The 14,606-nt window shown below is 48.5% G+C and overlaps 1 pseudogene; it reads left to right on the top strand.

Moving 5' to 3' along the window:
• Positions 1-1,442: 1,442 nt before the first annotated feature.
• LOC116875938 lies at positions 1,443-1,848 on the top strand (annotated as a pseudogene).
• The last annotated feature ends 12,758 nt before the right edge of the window (positions 1,849-14,606 follow it).

Here is a 14,606-nt window from a genome sequence, read left to right as displayed (position 1 = left end):
GTGGAGATGGGTAATTTTAAAAATATATATTTATAGGGACACCTGGGTGGCTCAGTTGGTTAAGCGGCTGCCTTTGGCTCAGGTCATGATCCCAGAGTCCTGAGATCGAGTCCCACATCGGGCTTCTTGCTCAGCAGGGAGCCTGCTTCTCCCTCTGCCTCTGCCTGCCGTTCTGTCTGCCTGTGCTCCTCTCTCTCTCTCTGACAAATAAATAAATTAAAAATCTTAAAATATATATATATATATATATTTATATATAAAATGAGATTGGGGGAATATCCTAATAGTGATATTATTTAGGTACAATATTTATTTTTTCAATATTCTTTTAAATTAAGAATAAGTTCAAATCTGCTCCCCTACTTGATCCTTAACATATCTTGAAGGTCGGCAAGTCAGGCAGTACTGTCCTCGCCTGATAAATAAGACACGAAGGCACAGAGACGTTGGAGGCTTTGCCTAAAACACACAAAAAGGGGCAGAAGAGCCTCTCCAGGTGGCTTGATCCAGATCTATTTTCTACACTTTACCCTTCCTGTGGTCTCAGTTACTATTATCTCCCACGTCCCCCCCGCCCCAGCTAGTGCAGACATCCATGAATCCTCAGCATTTTTTAGAATATGGAATGACATCAAGAGGGCATCCAGGGTTTGAGAAGAGGAAACAGAACCAGGTACTGGAATGAGAAGGATTCATTCAAATGCCCGAGTGCTCAATCACAAACACTTAAAGTCTTGGTTGGGGCACCAGGGTGGCTCAGTGGGTTACGTGTTGCACTCTTGGTTTCGGCTCAGGTCATGATCTCAGGGTTGTGAGATCAAGCCCATCATTGGGCTCCATGCTGACAGTGGAGCCTGCTTAAGATTCTCTCCCTCTCGCTATGCTCTTCCCCACCCCCCTCACGCACTGCCTCTAAATAAATAAAAAATAAATAAATAGAAGTTCAGGTCCTTGGGGCATCTGACTAGCTTGGTCAGTAGAGCACTGACCCTTGATCTCAGAGTCGTTGAATTCTTTCCCCATGCTGGGGTAGAGATTAGGGGGGAAAAAGTTCTAGTCCTTGAATGGGGTGGGTGGAAGGTGGAAAGAAGGTGACCAGGAAGTAGGAGCAGGTAAAAGCTCTGGAGAGTGGGACCACGTGTGAAGTTGAAGGGCTGACAATGGACAGTAGAGGAACTGGTCCAGAGCCCCAGGAAGAACTAAGCACCATCCTGATCTCCCTGCATCTTCTAGAAGGTTAGTGCCTCCACCCCGGCCTCTCCCATTCACGGAACTTGGAGTGCTGCATTTACAACACATGAGCCTTACAGAAGCTCCTGACAGAGCTGAGTTTACACGGGCAGGCATTAAAAAGAGAAAGCAGTGTGCTAAGGTAGCTGAGCTGTTGGGAGGGGCCTGAGTGGGAGCTCTGAAGATCAAGGTTGTCTAAAGCCACAGGGAAAATGCTGGAAAATTCACCTTGGTCATTGCCAGAAAGAACAATTTATGGCTTTGTCCTTTTCTTAAGCTCCCAATTTGGCTTCATACTCTATCTTGCGTGGACCTTTATTCCTGAATCTTGGCTAAACTCCTTAGGCTTAACCTGTTGGTCTCAAAAATCTTGGGCAGTGGCATTTCTTGTCTCCCTCCTCATTACCATTGTAATCGGCTGTGTACTCCTATTTGGAATAAACATGAGGAGTACCTCTCCACTCAACGCCATTCATACAATCACAGATAAGTATGCTAAAAATCCACAGCAGAAGAAATATCAAGAAGAGACCATCTCAACATTAAGAGATATTCCTATTAGTGAAGCAAAACCCACTTTCTTAACTTGCAGCCAAAGAAATTTATGCCCAAAACTAAACTGTATGTAGACTAATCCCAGGCATTTATTAAAAGTTTTTGACTACGTGATTTTGACCATAATTATTTTGACTATCTCTCTTAGTAATACCCGATACTGAAATGTAAGAAAAAGCAAGTTGAACTTAGATTAAGTTCTGTTACTATAAATGTTCTCAAATATTGGTTTTTAGTGGATGGAGTAAATAATATACTGCAACCATTAACAAACAAAAAAAAGCAGGCAGTGAACCAGTGAAGGGGAGGGAGGAGTGGGAACCCAGAATAAGAAGGGGTTGCACGAGAAGGAGCTAGCTGGGGACTCCTAGTGACACACAGAACCCTAGGATGTTGGGAAAAACCAGACATTTAGCGATCAAATGCAGAGGACAGAGCACTGGACTAGGGCCAGAAAAATCCATGAATCTCATCTTTGATGCAGACTTTAAACAAGTCATTTCCCATAATTTCTCCATCTGGAAAATAAGAGGGTTAGGCCAGAACCCTTCCCAAGGTTGACATTCTAGAATTCCTGAGTTAAAACCACCCGGTGCGAGTCTTTTTCTAGTCCTGTCTCCCCCTCTGTGTGACTGAGCCAGCCTGGCCCTTCCCACTGGGCCCTTCTTTACACGCTACATTGAATTTGTGTGCTGGTGGGTCGAAGGGTCTGGTTTCTTCCTGTTAGACATAAGCCTCTGAAAGATGAAAAGTGTCTGGAACTCCCAGCTCTTGGAGCCTCCACTGCAGTGTTTCCTGGCCTCAGAGGCTCTGTGAGGTCCCCAAGGCAGGGATACCTGTCCTGTCAGGTAGCCTCCTCTGTCCCCAGGCTGCCCTGTCCCCCGAAGCTGCCCCTGCTCTGTCCCCAGGCCCCAGGGCTTCCTGGCCCAAAGCAGAGAACGTCGGGAGCCCTCCACGACTGCACAGTAATCCTTCTGGAGTTGGAGGCTCCTCCACCCCAAGGAGCTGATGTTTTTTGATGAGGAGTTCTGGCCGCACTGAGTAAGATGAAAAGCTGTCTTCGCAGTGGAGTGAATTCCCTCAGACCCAAAGCAGCTGCTCCTCAAAGTCTCCAAAAACACAAATCCTCATGAATAAATATCAGGCAACAAATGAGGGCTCCTAAGAACAAAAGCATAGTTGAAAAAGTTACTGAAAGACGTTGGGATCTTTCATCTCACAAAATATGTCGCTTACGTGTCGCCCCAGACGCTCCTTGCCAACCCCTCCTCCCATTCCACTGATCCCGAGCCACATCCTGCTTCCCCCTCACATGGAAACACGCAGCACCTAGGAGATCATCTGCTCAGACTTTCCTTCAGAGGAAAAGAGAAACCACAAACAGCTGGCCCGGGAGCCCCTCTGCCAAATTCCAGCTCAGACGGGGAATCTTGATGACCTCATCGGTATCTGGGCTGGAACTCACTTCTCCAGAGACAGAAGGGCTGCCAGGACCCCTACAGGGTCCCCTGGAAAAAGAAGGCAGCGTGGTGGGTTCGCGTCTGTGCCACGCTGGGCGAGGTGTGCCAAGACCTCCACCTAAGGGATGAGCCACCAACTTGCCAGTTGGCAGCTGGGGGCCAGTCCCTGCACCCTCCCCCCACCTCCACCCTGCCCCCTTCAGAAAGCCCCCTGCTCTTCCCATCAGAAGAGATCCCAAGTTAGAGCCTCATTCTCTCTCATCTGGATGCTGAGAAAAATGCAAATCCTCCTGAGAAAAATGCAAATCCTCCCGAGAAAAGGTGCTTCTGGGCTTGGGGATTTGTCAGAAACCGTCCAAACAGTTTTGCTGACAGAGAAGGTGTGAGGGAGCAGGAGGACCCTGGCGAGGCAGTGGAGCAAAGGGGGCCAAAGGTTCAAAGTTCCTACAAGGGCAGCGCTGGAGGGGGAAGCTTAGAACTCACATAGAACAAACCCCTCATCCCGCAGGTGGGAAAAGGAGAACATCTTTCCCGGCATCTCACAGCATGTCTGGAGCAGAAGCTAGACCGCCGGTCTCCGGACTCGGCCCTGTGGCAGCTCCCAAGGCCTGAAAGACAAACCCTGGCTGCTTCAAAGGTTTGCCAGAGCTGGCCCTTCCCCCCATCTCTGCCTCTGTAATACTTGGTTCCATCAGGGGTGACCTCTGCTCTGGAAGGGGGGTAGGGGAGATCCCCCGCAAAGCATCATGGGTGGGCAGAAGGGGGTTGGGGAGATCGGGGAATGCCGTGAAGATCTTCCTGAGGAAAGCCTGAGAGGAGTTTGCATCTTACCTGCGTGGGACTTTGTAAACCATCTTGGCTTTGGGTAGGGCTATTGGCTAGTACTTCTCTTTCTGGCCCCAAAGGGCCAAAGAAAAATAGTAATGCTGTCCTCTTTGGATGCAAAGATTGATATGCAAGTCAATTATTCCTTGTCAGGACTCCTCCAATGACACATTCCTTTCCCCCTTACCTTATAGTTGTTTTGTCGTAGAAAAAGAATGAGATCCTAGAATCAGGCCTGGATATGTGGGTTTAACTTTAAAAAAAATCTTTTTAGAGGCATCTGGGTGGCTCAATCCTTAGGCATCTGACTTAGGCTCAGGTCATGGTTTCAGGGTGCTGGGATCAAGCCCCACATTGGGCTCCCTGTTCAGAGGGAAGCCTGCTTCTCCCTCTTCCACTCCTCCTGCTTGTGTTCCCTCTCTCGCTGTGTCTCTCTGTCAAATAAATAAATAAAATCTTTAAAAATTTTTTTAATTGTGGTAAAAGAGGTACATAACAAAATTCACCATCTTCATCTTTTTAATTTTTTTTAGAGCGAGAGGGAGCGGAAGTGGTGGGGGGAGGTGGTGGGGGAGGAGGGGCAGAGGGCAAGGGAGAGAATCCCAAGGAGGCCCCACGCTCAGCAGGCCTGATCTCAGGTCCCTGAGCAGAAGTCAGGAGTCAGTCAACTGACTGAGCCAGCCAGGTGCCCCCATCTTCATCATATTTTTAAAAGATTTATTTATTTATACTAGAGAGAGAGAGAGAGAGAGAACAGCGGGAGCGGTCGAGGGAAAGGGAGAGGGAGAATCCCAAGCAGACTCCTTGCTGGGCAGGGAGCCTGACACAGGGCTCCGTCCCAGGACCCCGAGATCACGATCTGAGCCTAAATCAAGTGTTAGATGCTCAACCAACTGAACCACCCAAGCATACCGCCCACCTTCATCATGTTTAAGTGTACAGGTCCGTAGTGTTAAGTACAGGCACGCTGTTGTGCAACCAACTCCGGAAGTCTTTTCATCCTGAAAAACTGAAACTCAATACCCATTAAACCACTGAGCCTCAATCTCCCCACCCCTCCCCCCAGCTCCAGGCAATCATGATTCAACATTCTGTCTCTATGAATTTGACGACTTTGGGTGTCCCATACAAGTAGAATGACACAGTATTTATCTTTTGGGGACTAGCTTATTTCATTTAGTGTCATGTCCTTAGGGATTGCCCATGTCGTAGCCTGGGAAATGTAGAATTTCCTTTTTAAGGCTGATATTCCATCATATGGATACACTACATTTTGTTGATTAATTTCTCTGTTGACTGACAGGTAGTTTGCTTGTACCTTTCGACAATAGTGAATCATGCTGCTGTGAACAAGAGTGTGCAGGTATCTCTTGGAGAACCGGCTTTCCATTCTCTTGGGTAAACACCCGGAAGTAGAATTGCTGGTTCATGTGGAAATTCTATTTGTAATTTTTTGACTAACTCCAATATGATTGGCTTAAACTTTTTGGGATCTTTAGTTTGAGATTGTAAAGATTGTGTACATAAATCTCTTGGCTTGAGGCTTGGTACATAGTAAGGAATTAAGAAATGCTTGTCCCTCGTGGACTCTGGAGAAAGAGGCTGTGTTTTATTTCTGTATTGCAAGCCTATAGAATGGTGCCAGACATACAGTAGGTATTCAATACATGGCTGTTAGTGAATGAATGAATAAATGCATCCTTGTAACTCCTGGAGCATCTGGAGTAATTTCTACACATTGTAAGTGCTCGGTAAAGGTTACTTGGATGAATGCATGCTGTATATTCTGTAAAGGAGCACCCGACCAGCACAGTCAGTAGAGCGTGCAACTCTTGACCACGGGGTTGTGAATTAGAGCCCCATGTTGGGTGTAGAGGTGACTTAAAAAATAAAACAAAACAAAACAAAGTCCTATTTCATCTGCATCCTACTACATAAGGAGAGGAATCTGCTAACGTCTCCAAAGTTCCTGGTGGAACAGTTCAGAATTAAGAATGGCCTACTGCCATTCACACCAGTGCTGACGGGACTCCCACTCCCTGGGGTTCCTCCTTTGCCTTCACTCTCAGCAAGTGAATCCCATTGCTGAAAGCAGGTAAATGTGGATCTATCCCAGGGTACCTCCAGGCTGCACTGGGCTTGCTAGGGTTTCCCTCTTCCTACCATATTCACACAATACTTACTATGATCTCCGAGGCATATTGCAAAGCAAAGCTGTTCTTGTCCAATGCTGTGAGCCCATGCAACTCAGAGAATTCCTTTCTTTATTTCAAGTAATCTCTACAACCCATGTGGGGCCTGAACCCATGACCATGAGATCAAGAGTCACATATTCCACCAACTGGGCCAGCCAAGTACCTGGCAGCTCAGAGAATTTCAATCACCTGACCTTAGTCCAAAAACAATGACCAGGTCTCACCTCTCAGCAGCCTCTTCACTCTGAGGCTGCCTCCCTGACCCAGGAGGCCTACCTGCTCTTCCATTGGGATCCAGGCTTTTGTTTCTTCCCACCAGTTTGGCTTCTACTTTTCTAAGCACTTCCCAAATACACCCAATGTAACTACTCAGCTCCCTAGAACCTCTTCATACTGCCTTTCTTCTGAAACATCCTTTTCATTCCCAAGTATATTGGTCAAATCTTGCCCGCAGTAGTGACTGGAAACAGGACCGAGAGTGGAAGGGAAACTCCCTCCAGGGCATAGATTAGGAACTCCTTTAGGGCCTCCTTAGAACCTTACATAGAACCTGGCATACAGTAGGAGCTTAGTAAATACATGTTAAATGGATAAACATTGGTTTAATATATCATATTCCCGTGGTTTTCTCTAGACTATAAATTCCTCAAGCATGGGTTTAAGAATTGTGTCTCTCCTCTCAGACAGGATCCCTCCCAACCCAGAGGCACTATTTCCCTATTATATGGGAGACTTCTGAGAGCAAATTCTTCCTGTTTCCATGTTGTATGAACCCCAGAACTTCACCAAAGACACTGCTTAATGATGACTAAGCAGGATTTCTCAACCTCAACTCTATTGACATTCTGGGTTAGACAGTTCTTTGATGTGGGGGCTGTCTGGTGCCTTGTAGGGAACTTAGCAGCATGCCTGGCCTCTACCCATGAGACATCAGTAGCGACCCCTTCCCCACTGTGACAACCAAAACTGTCTCCAAGCAATACCAAAGTACCTTCTTGGGTTTTTTTTGGTGGGGGGGGGCAGGTGGAGGCACAAAATCACTCCCATTGGAGAACCACTGACCTAGACTGAGGTGGGAAAAAGAAGCAATTGCTCTGCTTTTTATTGCTTTGTGGGAATGGAAAATATTTTTCTAGTAGAGGTGAAGTTGCATATATATTAGACTAAGAACTGATGAGTCGTGTCCTTCCAACCCTGGGGGCTTCTCAGAATTGAAACTGGGACCACTCCAGGTGAGATAATTCCTGCCTGGAACAAAATTTCCATGTCAGGTCATTGGAATATGGAATGGAGTGACGGAAGAAGAAAGTGGAAAAGTGGGAGGCCGTGGCCCAGAAGTTACTAGAAATGGCAATTACTTTTCTACTCCGCAGGACCTGCCAGGGCTCTAAACCTGGGGTCAAATACGTACAGGCCCGCTCTGGCTGGCTCCTACCTGCCTGCAGAAACTGGAGCCCAGAGAGACTGAATGACTTTTCTGATGTAGCCCAGCACATCAGAGGGGGCGGGGAGGGGGAGGATGTGAATTCCCTTTGAAGTTAGACATCTGAAAGCGAAGGAGACATAGTGCCAGAGCCTGTTCCCCTCATCTGCCCTCATCTGACTTTGGAAGCACAGATGAGACCAGAGTGAGAGGAGAGAAGTATTGACGGGTGATCTTCTCTTGGGGCAGGCATGGCAGAGTTGGGGGACAGGACTGCTCACACCAGCAAGCTGGTTCCCAAGATGCTCTGGGCTGCTGGCTTCTGAGCCCACTATCTCACTTTCTTGTTGCTGCATGGAGATAAGCTATCAGCTTCTGCACAGGATCAACAGAGGAAGTCGGGAGGGAGGGGAGACTTTGGCAGCCTACAGGAAAGGGCTGGCAGAAAAAAAAAAAAAAAAAAAACCACCACCACCACCACCAACAAAAACCAATTAAACAAAAATAAACAAAACAAAACAAAAAAACCATCCTAGGGCCAAAAGTGCTGACTGGACGGTTAAGGAGGGAAGAAGTGGGAGAGTAGAGGCAAAGGGAGAAAATGGGAGAAGGAAAAGCAGAGAAAAGCAGAAAGACACACAAAAAACTAAAATGACTCAGCAAACAACTCTAGCAGAGAGTTTGCCTCCTCTTTCCATTAAAACTCTCTTTTCTATCAATCTGTACATGGGCCATTTTATTTTTTTTAAAGATTTTATTTATTTATTTGACAGAGGGAGAGAGAGATCACAAGTAGGCAGAGAGGCAGACAGAGAGAGAGGGGGAAGCAGGCTCCCTTCTGAGCAGAGAAATCAATGCCTCTATCCCAGGACCCTGAGATCATGACCTGAGCCAAAGGCAGAAGCTTAACCCACTGAGCCACCCTTGCGCCCCTGTATATGGCGCATTTTAAAGTGTATTTTCCTCCTGCCTTGCTTTCCAAGAGTTAATGCAGACCAAGTGTTCTTCAAACTTATTTGTGATCCAGTAAAGATTCAAGTCTGTAAGGGTGATTTACTGTGTGACTTCAGGAAACTCATTCAACTGTTCTGAGGTTTTATGCCCCGCTCTTTAAAAAAAAAAAAAAAAAAAAAAAAAAGTGCCGAGATTACCCAGCCGCTATAAGAGAAGCCTCCTGTTGTAATTCCCCGGGAGTGCTAAAGAGCAGGTCTTTCATCTGGAACTACCTAGGGAGAGATTTTCCTACCATGAGCTTTTACATCCTCATTCATTTGAATTGGCGCTCTGGGAGCCAGGCTGAGAACAGGTATTTTTATCTTACTTTAATGGATAAGCAGTGGTATAACTAGTAAAAAAATAAAAAATAAAAATGGTTCTCTCCTTTGTTACACTCCTCTGCCTGCTGTGGAAAAGGCCTGGACTTTCTCCTTTCAGCAGGATTCCCAAACTTGGCAGAGCAGACTGGATTTTGGGGTGGGGGGTCCTTCTCTTTGGAGGGGGGGAGGCACCCACAGACTGGCAGAGAGGCTGCTGCTATCGTCAAAAACTTGAATCAGGAGCCTCTCTTCCGAACGCAGCTGCTCAACCTACTGTTACGTGGGTGCATGGTTTGGGCTGCTCCAGCTCTGTTTCAACCCTGAAACTAACACAGGGGACTATACTGCAGAAGGTTCTGATAGAACAAGTCACAGAGGAGTTAGGAAGCAAAGTCAGGAAACATTCCCAGGTCTGCGTTCTTAATGTGCAAGAAGAGTTACTCCCTCTTCCTGGCCTGTCTTATGAGCTCACTCTTCTCTTGACTTTCCTCAAGGCCTCCTCTCCCTTCCCATCCAGCTGCTAGGGGGCAGCCCTTTATTTATACTCTCCTCCAAAACCCTCATCCTCCAGGGGGCCTTCTCGGATTACACCTGCCCTTGAGGAATCCTTCCTTTACTTTGTTATTAGATCCCCAGATTTGTCTACAAGAACAAGACCCTGCACACACAGAAAGACAGCAGTAAATTAGGGCTGAGTTATATGTCTAGTGTAACGTGTGTGCTAGTGTTTAAGTCAACACCACGTGGATGAAATCCGGAGCTGCCCCTGGTCACACACTGCCTTGGGCTCTTGAAATTCCCATTTTCAGGGTACGGGTTTCTGAAGAGTGGAAAGGACTGTGATTCTCCTTGGTTGTTATTCCTGTTCTATGTCAAACACAGCCCTGGCCCTAAGCCCTACCTCCCCAGGACAAAGACGAAGTGGGAGAGGGTACCCCCGGTGGATGAGGGCTTCATTCGAACCACGCTGGGGTATCACTGTCCCAGCTGCGGTTGAAGTGTCTGCCTCTGTGCTTTGAAGTCCAAGACAGAAGAGTCTCCAAAAGACAGGAGACCTCCCATATGCGAAAGAGGAAGGGGAGTTCCAAGTTCAAGTCCAGGAACAGGGATAGAGAGGAAGGGTCATCAAGCAAAAGGAGCCTTGCCCTCCTCCACGGAAGGACATAAAATCACCAAAGAACAAAAAGAATTTCCTCCTTTCTCTACCTAGGGGACACCCAAGACACCCCCTCCCCCTCTGCCTTTTCTGACCTGATCAACCAGAGAGAGAGAGAGAGAGTCCCTTAACCTTTCAGGAGCCCCCTGAGCCAGGCTGGATCAGGAGAGGACAACCCAGGGAAGCTCCCGGGACAGGGACAGAGTGGGAACATCCGGGCCCAGGGGCTTCTCGGGCTCCTGCCGCGGCTGGATGGGTGCGGCAGGTGCAGGATCCCGGCGGGATGCGGAGGGTGCCGCTGCTCTTGGCAAATTCTTTTCAGGGGTGCGCGCTGCTGAGACCCTGAGTGAGCACCGGGGAGCGGAAGGACAGGGGCACGGGAGGGCGACGGGGCGCCCGGGAGAGGCCGGGAGAGGCGGACGCAGGCGGCGGGTTTCGGGGCTTGGTGCCGAGGCGCCGCTAGGGTGCAGCTGTGGGCTGAGCGGGCGCCCGGGCCAGGGCGGAGCCGGGCAGGAGAGGGGCTGGCAGCGGAGGCCAGGCCGTTTGGGTGTTGTGTTTCCACTGTAACTATAATTAGGCGGATTCTGTGTTTATTTAGGCTGAGAGCTGTAAGATAAATGACAGCTTCGAAGATGCTTTTCAGCACTTCATAAATCACTCACCGGCCCGGGCAGTTGGCTTCTGCCACGTCTGGGGTCGTCCTCGTGCCCTGCCCCCATCCCCACCCTCAGGGAAGAGGGCACCCCCTGCCCCCCCCCGAAGGACCCTCGCGGTCCCCGCACAAAAGGCAAGAGAACTAAGGGAAAAGGGTGCCTGTCCTTCCCAAAGCACGCACGCTGCGAGGAAGGAGGGCAGGAGTGCAGCTTCCTCCCGAGGTGGTCCCTGCGGCCCCGTGGGGCTCGGGTTGACAGGCAGGCTTGCCCTCCTCTGGGAGAATACGGTCTCTAATCGGCTCTAATTCAGACTCTCTTCCTTGTGTCTGGCTGACACATCTGGAGATTTACAAGAGACATTTGAGAAGTATTTATAGCACGGTGGACTTTTCTTCCCCCTCCTATGACTGTCTGAGCCTCTCTTGGGGGCTCCGGGTGGAAGGTTCCACGTCCTTTCCCATGGGAGAGCACATTCTTGAAGAGGGGTTGGGGACAGCAGCCGCTCTCCCATCGGGACCTTGGAACTCCCTGGCCATGAGGAAGGGCAAAGAACTGGATGGTGACCCAACCCTGCCTAGCCAGGCCTGGGTCAGGTCAGTCCCCTTGGCAGGAAGGGGGGCCAGGATGTGGGGAATGGAACCTCGGGCCTGTCCGGCTTTGGCTACAAGCAGGCAAGCATCAGTGGAGGTGACAAATCCAACCACGACATGAACATGGTGTTTGCTAGACACCTTCCCTTGCAAGGTTTCCAGTCAAATAAGACGCTGCACAGTCTCAGATCAGGTATCAAAGTCAGGGTCGTGGACTTTTCTCCTGGTCTGGGAGCATGGACCTGGAGAAATTGGCCTTGGTAAAAACAGCAGGCCAACCTTCAGAAGGCAGTAAGCCCCAATGATCTCCCGAGGCCTGTGCTGCAGAGCCTAGGTCAGATCTGTTTGGGGAGGTCCTACTGAGCCGGCAAGGAGAGAAAGGGATTGCTGGCTCCAGACATCAAGGTACTGCTGAAAAGGGGTGCCACAGCAGCACTGCCCAGTACTCCCAGCACAGTCCTCCCCTATAAGGGGTCTGCATTCCACCAGAGAACCAGCTGTCCTTGTGGAGCACTGCGCCACAAGGAAAATGAGCAGAGAGAGCAGACACAGTGGTTCAAATGCCCGACTCAGGAGCTCTGGGTAGATGCGCTAGTGTGTGTAACCCTGTGATCTCCATCAGCAGCAGTCCTCTACTCACTTACCTAGTAGGGGTTAGCCACCATCTCTGGGCCAGGCACTGTGCTAGGCATTGGGCATAAAAAGATGAAAAACACACCCTTTCACTTCTATTCTAGTGGGAGAGATGAGCATAAAAACAAATCATTTCTGGGGCGCCTGGGTGGCTCAGTGGGTTAAAGCCTCTGCCTTCCGCTCAGGTCATGATCTCAGGGTCCTGGGATCTAGTCCTGCATCGGGCTCTCTGCTCAGCAGGGGGCCTGCTTCCTCCTCGCTCTCTCTGCCTGCCTCTCTGCCTACTTGTGATCTCTGTCTGTCAAATAAATAAATAAAATCTTTAAAAAAATCATTTCAAATGGTTTTTATGATGATGAGGACAAAGTAAGTTGGCACCTGGCCCCTACTTGCCAAAACAGAGTCCTTTCTCAGCAAGGGTCCTCAGGGATCCCTAGTGGGGTATTGCTTAAACCTGGGTAGAGCTCTGGAAACGCTACAGAGCAATGAGCATGGACTCTGCTGTGGGACATATTGAGTCTGAATTCCAAGTCCAACATGGGGCTTGAACGCACGACCCTGAGGTGAAGGGTTGCATGCTCTACTAATGGATCAAGTCAGGCACCCCAAGTCTGAATTCCAATTTTGCCACTTACTAGCTGTATGATCGTGGGCAAGTTGTTCAACTTCCCTGTACCTCTTCTATAAAGTGGGGAGAAGGGGGCACGACTGGGTGGCTCAGTCGTTAAGCGTCTGCCTTTGGCTCATGAAGCCTAAGGTCCTGGGATCGAGTCCCACATCAAACTCCCTGCTTGGCAGGAAGCCTGTTTCTCCCTCTCCCACTCCCTCTGCTTGTGTTCCTTCTCTTGTGTGTCTCTGTCAGATAAATAAATAAGCTCTTTTAAAAAAATAAAATGGGGATATAAAGAAGAACTAAGATGATTACTGGGCTTACCTCTCAGGGTTATCGTGAAGAGGAAGTGAGAGAATGCATACCAAAGTGCCTGAAACATAGTAAGTGCTCAATAAATGTTAGCAATGGGAAAGGAGAGAGGGAGAGGGAAAGAGACAGAATGAGAGAGGGACGGAAGGAGCAAGATTGAGAGAGACCGGGAAAAAAAGAAAGCCTCTGTGCGTGTTTTGGCAGGAAGGAAATCGAAGAAAGTGCCCTGGCCCCTGAATAAGAGGGAAGGACTTTTTGCATAGCCCCTGCTACCCTCTCTATGATTTCTCAGCATTTTCTGGTGAATTGGGAGGCTTTGGCTCTCATCCCAGCTCTCCCATTAGCTGCTAATATGCTCTTTCTCAGTCTCTGGGCTTTAACTTCTCCTTTTGTGAAAAGAAGCAGGCAAGCTTCCTTCTGTAATCGTCACGTCTGACATGTCATGGTTCCGTTCAAGAATGCACACCAAAAAATGAACATTAGTATGTACATAGATAACTTTACAAATCAATTGCAAGACTGTATTATTGCAATGGTTTCTAAGCAATGCTCTATCCCTGATAAATGTCCTCTGTGGCGCTGAAAATGATGGTCTATTATCAGTCGTCCTCAGTCCCGACAACTTCTCCGTGACAGTATCAACAGCATAGCAACCACATTGAAGCTGTAGCAATGTCAAGGTTGAAAAGGCCAAATTTCCAAACCCAGGACCGTTTTGGAGGTTTACCCCCAGTTCAGGCTCCTCAGAAGAACTTAGCTCTGGTTCTTCTGAGACCTGATCTCTCTGGTTCATCTCTATCCTTTCAACTGTCCTTGTTCGTCCAATGTAATCAAATATACTGGCTATTTCCCATGTGCTAGAAAACTTGGCTCAAGTTAAGAACAAAGTGACTCCTTCCCTTAAGATGTTCATCGTCTGTTGAGTGGGAAGACATGCAAGCATATCAAATAAATGCAGTAAGATGCTATAAATGTGACAAATATCTAAGAAGGTGACAGTGGGGATGGTGAAGGGGAAGTGGTCGATTTTCTCCCGTGCCTACATGGCATCCTACGCATTCATACTTGTTGGATGAGTAATCAACCAGCAAATAGCCTGGATAGAAGATCGCAGTGGGCCGGGGCGGGGGGGGGGGAGGGGGGGGAGAAGGGTATGGCAAGGAGGGAAGAGCAGGAAGGGAAAGAAATCTACCTACCCGCCAACAACGTCGGGAGACCAAACAAAACAAAACACAACAAAAAACAAAAAAAAAAACAAAAAAAGCAATGACATTAAAGCAAGTAGGAATGGGGTTACATACTTCTGAAAACAACCATTTGGAGTCAGGAATAGAAACGCCCTGAAGCTAGTCATGTCTTTCTTTCTGATCCAACTCTTAGAAGATGCCCAGGCTGCAGATCTGGTGGTCAAAACTAGTGGAGCAGCCTTGCGGCGAAGGGAGAACTTTCCTCCACCCACCCTGTAAGAGTTAAATCCCTGCCTCCCTGCCCATTAAGGGTCCTCTCGCTGACTGTTAAGGTAGTTTGACGAGCATGAAGCAAGTCTCTCTAATCTTCATTGGATCCAAGGCCACACTTGGTCTAGTGGCTCCTGGGACTCACCCTGTAGCTATGTCTGATGCGCACAAAGGAAGACAAAGTCACAGGT

The sequence above is a fragment of the Lontra canadensis genome, unplaced genomic scaffold, assembly GCF_010015895.1.
Source record: "Lontra canadensis isolate GAN:19392208 unplaced genomic scaffold, GSC_riverotter_1.0 scaffold43, whole genome shotgun sequence".
NCBI classification, from domain to species: Eukaryota; Metazoa; Chordata; class Mammalia; order Carnivora; family Mustelidae; genus Lontra; species Lontra canadensis.
The sequence above is the reverse complement of the archived record's forward strand: the minus strand, read 5'-3'. Positions and strand labels throughout refer to the sequence as shown.